The 8,039-nt window shown below is 32.7% G+C and overlaps 1 non-coding gene across 1 annotated transcript; it reads right to left on the reverse strand.

Annotated features, from left to right (window-relative positions):
- Positions 1 to 4,826: 4,826 nt before the first annotated feature.
- LOC123326948 lies at positions 4,827 to 4,928 on the reverse strand. The gene has a single exon (XR_006541418.1). It is a non-coding gene; the product is annotated as a U6 spliceosomal RNA (small nuclear RNA).
- Positions 4,929 to 8,039: the final 3,111 nt, after the last annotated feature.

An 8,039-nucleotide genomic window follows, 5' to 3' on the forward strand; every position in this document is an offset into this window, starting at 1 on the left:
ACATGGTATTAGGTGATTAACATGACTATTGCAACCTAAAGCAATAATACTGTCTTGGAAAATCCTCACTTTAAACCTGGGATACAGTGGGTATTCTTTATGAATTTTTCATACACACAGAAACCAACTCTATTTCTAAAAAAATGTATTAGATTTAAAAGCTCTAAGCAAGCAGTAACTCATTCCAGAGAGGTGTTTTTCTTTTTCTTTTTTTTAAACTTCTAAGTTTAAAATCCTTTCAGGGTATTTTTCTGAGTTATTGTAACCATCCATCTATATTTTCATCAGTCAATATATCAAATATTGTCTGAATGTCAGTCATTGTCCTAGATATTCTTGAGAAGAGTTAATAAATAATACAGATATTTATTACCTCTGGGGAGCTTGGAGTTTAGCAAGCAGTATGGATAAGTAATGAGGGAATTTAAAATTGTATGTGTGTATGTTAAGGGTTTTGAGAGCAGAAGTAAAAGGCTCTGTGGCAATATATATGAGAGGCAACTATCTGGGATTTGAGGATTCAGAGAAGATTTTTTGAAAAGACCATCTAAGCTGAACTCCAAATTTAGAGTGACAGTGAGAGTGGGGTAGAGTAATGATGTATGCAGAGTGAGCAGCATACACATTTGCAGTTTCGCATGGTGTGAGGCAGAAGTAGGGAAGTGGAGAAAGAAGTAAGAGCTTAGACTGCAGTATTAAGCAGGGCCCTAATTATGAACTATAGGTAAAATTAAATCATTTGGATCTCAAACTAACAACAAAGGGGAAACATTAAAGTGTCTTGAATTAGGGAATGATGAGATAGAGTGGAGAATGGACTGGAGGGAGGAAGCATGGAGATGTGGGGCACCTGTAAGGGGCAATTTTAGAAATCTAGGTAGAAGATGATAGTGTTTTGAACTAGAATGGTAGTTCTACGGATGGACAGAATTTGATGGATGTGAGAAATTTTTTAGAAGGTATGCTGAGAATTAAGGAATGATTTAACATTTGAAGTGAGAATGAAATTGATTATAATGACTATTGCCTTGAGTAGACAGTGGTGATACCATATATAGAGATAGAGAATATAGAGTATAAGGAGTTTGGGGAAGAGGACATGGTAGATTATTCTGGGACATTTTGACTTCAAAATGTGAGTAGAGCTGCAAAGTGGAAATACCAGTGTAAGTAGTATAATACTTGATTTGGTATACATCAACATGTAGTAGTTACTAAAGCCATGGAAGTTAAGGTACTCACATAGAGTAACATTATACGCAACTAATGAATTGTTGAACACTATATCAAAAATGAATGATGTACTGTATGTGAGCTAACTGAACATAATAAAAAAGTTTAAAAAAGTGAAAACGATTTGCTTAACTGAACTTTAAGGACAATATCACTTAAGGACAGGATAAGAATCTCACATACACACATACACACACACACATCAAGAAGATGCAAGAGAGGTGGGAAGAAAACCAAGAAAATGAAAGGTGATGAATGCAAAGGAAGAAAGTGTTTTAAAAAGGAAGGAATGGATAATGTGTCAGATACTTCCAAAAAATGAAGTAAAATAATAGATGAGTCCCTACTGGTTTAGGGAGACCACCATTGACTTTGGAAGAGTAATTGGGCAGAACCAAATTACTGTGAACAATGAGTGGAAAATAAGGAGGTAAAAACAATGAACATAGCTGTGAATTTAAATTAGCTGTGAATGGGAATAAAGAGTTAGGATAGTGTCTGGATTAGGTTGTAAAACTATGGAGGAGACTTGAGTACAGTTGACTCTTGAACAATATGAGGGTTAGAGGTGTCAATCCCTACACAAAAATCTGCATATAACTTTTGACTCCAGCAAAGCTTAACTACTAATAGCCTACTGTTGACTGGAAGCCTTACTGGTGACATAAACAGTCGATTAACACATATTTTTATGTTATATATAATATACTGTACTTTTACAATAAGCCAAAGGAAACATGTTAAGAAGATCATAAGAGAAAATACATTTACAGTATTGTACTGTATTTATCGAAAAATCCACATAAGTGGACCTATGCAGTTCAAACCTGTGTTGTTCAAGGATCAGCTATAGTTTATATTCTGATAAGAATTGGTTTCATAGGTAATTGTAGTAGTATAATTTTCATAATAAATGAGTAAGGATGGCAAGTTTCTTCAGACTGGAATTTCTTGGCACTGCATTTTAGTGGGCATTGACAAGGCCCATGGTCTGGTTATTAGTGATGTTCCAAAAATTAATCTTACTTACATTAAAGTGTCAATAGCTTAGTCAGAATATTAATTAATTAGCTAATTAATTAATAGAATTACTAGACTACTTTTAGAAAAGTTTCAGATTTATAGAAAGATTGAGTGGATAGTACAGAGAATTCCTATACATCCTTTTCCCACAACAACCCCACACACAGTTTCCCTATAGTTAATATCTTACATGAGCATAGTCTGTTACAATTAATGAACCAACACTGGTACATTATTATTAACTAAGGTCCATAATTTTTTCAGACTTCCTTAGCTTTTACCTAATGCCTTCTTTCTGTTCTGGGATCATGTCTTCTAGTTTCTTCTAGGTTTTGATAATTTCCAAGACTTTCCTTGTTTTTGATGACCTGACAATTTTGGGGAGTACTTGTCAGTATTGTAGGATGACCATTTACTGGAATTGGATGTTTTTCTCATCATTAGACAGGTGTTATGTGTTTTGGGGAGGAAGGTCGCAGAGGTAAAGTGTGTCATTTTTATCAAATCATATCAAGAGCACATACAATCTACATGATTTGTGACCATTGATGTTGACCTTGGTCAACAGGCAAAAGTAATGTTTTTCTGGGTTCTTCACTGTTACTTTCTCCCTCGTATTTTCATACTATACTCTTTGGAAGGAAGTCACCATGTGCAGCTTACATTTAAGAATGGGGAGTTATTTTCCTCAACCTTTAGGATGGAGTATCTAAATAATTTATGTGGAACTCTTCTGCATGGGAGATTTGTCTCTTCTTTCTCATTTGTTAACTTATTTAATCATTTATTTATATCAGTATGGACTCATGGATACTTATTTTAGCCTTTGGGTTACAATCCAGGACTACTTTATTTTATTGCTCCAGTTGTTCCAGCTTTAACATTTGGGGGGTCTTTTAGTTGGCTCCTGTGTCCCTTTGACCTTCTTCAGCATGTCTTTTAAATTAAAAATTTTAAAATTTGAGCACTGTAGTTCATCTCTTCATTCCTCCCACCCTCACCCTGAGCCCTGGCAACCACTCATTTTTTATGTGTCTCTAGTTTTATCTTTTCCAGAATTTGATGTAATTGGAGTCATGCACTATGTAGCATTATTCAGGCTAACTTCTTTCACTTACAATATGCATTTAAGGTTCCTCCATGTCTTTTGTGGTATGATAGATCATTTTTTTTTATCCTTGAATAACATTCCATTGCTTGGATGGACTACAGTTTATCGTTTTTTGAAGAATATCTTGGTTGCTTCCAATTTGGGGTAATTATAAGTAAAGCAGCTATAAACATTTGAATGCAGATATTTTTATGGACATGTTTTTTACTTGGTCAGGTAAATACCTAAAAGCACGATTGCTGAAATGTATGGTAAGGCTATGTTTAGCTTTGTAAGAAAGTACCAAACTGTCTTCCAAAGTGGCTGTACCTTCTTGTACATTTCCACCAGCAATGAACAGGAGTTCCTGTTACTGCACTTGGTTGTCAGCATTTGTTATTGTCAGCTTTTTTGATTTCAGTCATTCTAATAATGATATCTCATTATTATTTTAATTTGAAGCACCCTAATGAAAAATGATGTTGAGAATCTTTTATATGCTTATTTGTCTTCTGTACATCTTCTTTGATGAGGTGTATGTTCAGATCGTTTTACCATTTTTTTATTGAGTTGTTTTCTTATTATTGAGCTTTAGGAATTGTTTGCATATGTTAGATACAAATCTTTCGTCAGATATGTGTTTTGCAAATATTTTCTCATAGTATGTGTCTTTAATTCTCTTAAGGTTGTCTTTCACAGAGCAAAAGTTTTCAATTTTAATGATACCAACTTACTAATTTTTTTTTCTGTGATCATCATGCTTTTGATGTTGTATCTAAAAACTCATCCTCACACCAAGGTCACCTAGATTGTCTCCTGTGCTATCTTCTAGAAATTTTATAGTTTTTCATTTTACATTTAGGTTGTGATCTATTAGAGTTAACTGGTTGAAAGGGGTAAGTCCCAAATCTAGATTTATTTTGCATATGGATATTCAATTATTCCAGTACCATTTGTTGAAAAGACGATCTTGTTTCCATTTAATTGCCTTTGCTCCTTTGTCAAGATCAGTTGGCTTTATTTGTGTGGGTTTATTTCTGGGTCTTACATTTTGTTTCATTGATCTATGTGTCTGTTCTTTTGCCAAAACCATGTTCTTTTGGTTACTGTAGCTTTATATTAAGTCTTGAAGTCAGACAGTCTCATTTTCTAACTTGCTTTACATCTTTAATATAGTGTTGACTATTCTGAATCTTTCATCTTCCCATGTAAACTTTGGAATGACTTTATTTATATCCATCCACAAAATAACTTTCTGGAATCTTGATTTGGATTACCTTGAAACTATAGATCAAGTTGGTAAGAATTGACGTCTTAACAATATTGCATCTTCCTGTCCATGAGCATGGAATATCTCTCCATGTATTTAGATATTCCTTAATTTCTTCTATCAGATTTTTGTAGTTATTATCATATAAATGCTGTACATATTTTGTTGGATTTATATCTGATTATTACATTATTTTCTTGTTCTTTTTTTTTTTATATGGAACGCTTCACAAACTTGCATGTCATCCTTGAGCAGGGGCAATGCTAATCTCTGTATTGTTCCAATTTTGGTATATGTTCTGCCAAAGAGAGCAGTATTACATTATTTTTGGTCCTAATGTAAATAGTATTGTGTTTTAAATTCAAATTCCAATTTTTCATCATTGGTATATAGGAAAACAATTGACTTTTGTATATTAACCTGTATTTTGCACTTTTGCTATGATCACTTATTTATTCCAGGAGGGTTTTTTTTTTTGTGATCCTTTGGGATTTTCTACATAGACAATCATGTCATCTCTAAACAAGGACAGTTTTATTTCTTACTTCAAAGATGATATATACTTTATTTCCATTTTTTTTTTTTTTGGTATTAATGTGTTAGTTAGGACTTGTAGGATATGTTGAATAGGAGTTATGAGAGGGAATATCCTGCCTTTGTTTTCAGTCTAAGTGGTAAAGATTTGGTTTCTCACCTTGAGTATGATGTTAACTATACGTTCTTTACAGATGTTCTTTATCAAGTTGACTGAGTTCCCCTTCATTCCTAGTTTGTTGAGTTTTTATCATGGATTAGTGTAGGGGTGTGTCAAATATTTTTTTAACGTCAATTGATATGATCATGTAAATTTTCTTCTTTAGCCTGTTTATATGATTGATTACATTAATTGATTAACATTTGTTGTACCAGTCTTATGTATCTGGAATAAATCCCACTTAGTCATGGTATATAATTCTTTTTATATATTGTTGGATTTGATAATATTGTATTGAGGATTTTTGCATCTATGTTTATGAGAGCTACTGGCCTGAAGTTTTCCTTTCTTGTAATTAATGTCTTCATTTGGTTTCAGTATTAATTTTTAATGGAGATATTCCTGGTTTTTGGTTAGGATTTTTAGCAATGCAGTAACACCTATTTTATGCCTTCTAATTAAATTAAATTTGATTTATTTCAATTTGATTCAATTAATTCGATTCAGTACCATCATTAAATAATGTATAAGGCACTCTGCGATGTATTGAACTAGATGATAGATAAAACAGATTTCAACTTCTTGAGGCTGACAATCAATGAATATGTTCCCTTAAGAGAACAAATCTAGGTCATATTAGTGATAGAAAAAGGAAGTTCTTTGAAAACTGTTTAACAAAGCTTTGGTAGACAAATGAATTTATGTATCTATCTTAGAATATTTGCTTCTGAGGAGCATGGATTTTACCTATTTTTGTTTTCATTGTATCCTTAGGGCTTAGGACAGCTTCTGAAATAGAATAAATATTAAAGAAATTTTTATTGAATAAAGAAGTAATTTGTTGGTATGTTTCTGAATGATGATCTGCAACTGGTATTCTAAACCTAGAATAGGTATTCTTCAACTGTCCTAGCAATGTTTTTAAGTACTTAATATAAGTGCTGTCCTTGACAATTTTTAAATAATTTTCATAATAACATTTTATTTTCTTGTCACAATATCTTAACATCATTGCAGTTGCCAATTATAAAAATATTTTAAATTATGTTTTGATATATTTTTGATTGATCACTTAGGAGGATATAAAGAAAATAATTTTATTCTAAAATTAACCCATTTCCAAAATCACATAAATGAATTAATTCTTATTTTAATGAGATTTTCACTTCACCACACACATAGTGCTTGTGGTCCTCTTTCCCCTTCTCAGTCAAGTTACCTGTCGTGTTCAATATAATCATAATGTTCATTACTGTGGGTCAAAAAGACTGTCCCTTCATTGACCCATGCACAATTTTTTATTTTGGTCTTATACCTCTACTTTTCTCTTAGTTCTTGTGCCGTATGATATGGTATACTGATCACATGTGCTTACTGAGCATTGACTGTGGCTAGTGCCACAAGATGAAATTATATTTTCGATATATTGGGTTAAATAAAATGTATTAATAAATGGATTTTACCTGTTTTTTTAATGTATCTACTTGGGGATTTAAAATTACATATGTTTATCATATTATATTTCTGTTGCACAATTTGGAGACTGTTAAGGATATGTAGGATTGCTATTTATTTGTCACGGGGGATAAACTAATTGTGATTTTTAAATTGTTTATCATGCATCTACTGATTTTTTATATGCCCAGAGAAAAGCACAAGCAACTTGCCACCTAAACATTGATGTTTCCAACAGGCTTTTCCAATGGTGGGAAGTTGGTAACCAATTGGTTGAGTCCAATATTTATGAAAGAAGATGACCCCAATGGGCCAAATTATATACCTAGATAATCTAGAAAACATGATTAGGCAGTTTTATTTTCCTTGACATGAGTATTAATACTGTATTAGGGTTTATTCCTGAGTCTTTACGTGGTTTGGATTCCTAGACCACATTCAAATTAGTGTTGTTTCTCTGCTACTTTTCCATCAGGGGAGGCAGCCTCTGTTTTACTCTGAACATTCTCATTATCTGTACTACTAGCTTTTGAATCACACTACGTTATTTCTCTAGCCTTGAGGTCTGTGCCTTTCACATTCTGCAGACCATCACACAATTTCCCCCATTTTTTTTTCCTAGCAAATGTGTCTTGGGTAATTTATGCTTCATTTATATTTCCACATGAATAAAACAATCTAACTCATTCATCATTTTGATTGCTATCCTTTGGAACATTTCCTATATTTAAACTATTCTGGATTAGAGAAACCTCAGTACTTTTCCTTCCTGAAAATAAGTGCAATCTCCATTTCATGAACAAGTTGTGTTCCAAAAGGGTAGGAATCATGTCACAGCTGGAGTTTCAGTCCCAAGGCTAGCTCACCAATCACATTGTATACCAAAAGTATTGTGTCAATAATGCTGTGAAATTTAACACTGCATACTTAAATGTCTCTATGAAAACCATACATTTTCAGTTTGGGATGGCAATAGTGCATCTTCTTTTACTCTGATGAAATTATAGAATTCTCCCTGACAATCCTGTCTTTTAGCAAGAAGAAGGGGGGAATCTTTTTAAATTAATTTTTGTGGGTACCACTGGGGCCAGTTTAGTGATTTAAGTAGCTGAGGTGTTGGGGAGAAAACTCACTTTTTGGCACTGGATTCTGACCTTTATTTATTTTTTATGTATGTATGTATGTATGTATGTATGTATGTATTTATTTATTTATCTCTCTCTTTCCTTTTCTTTCTTTCTTTCTTTCTTTCTTTCTTTCTTTCTTTCTTTCTT

This window comes from Neomonachus schauinslandi, chromosome 1 (assembly GCF_002201575.2).
Source record: "Neomonachus schauinslandi chromosome 1, ASM220157v2, whole genome shotgun sequence".
In the NCBI taxonomy this organism is placed as follows: Eukaryota; Metazoa; Chordata; class Mammalia; order Carnivora; family Phocidae; genus Neomonachus; species Neomonachus schauinslandi.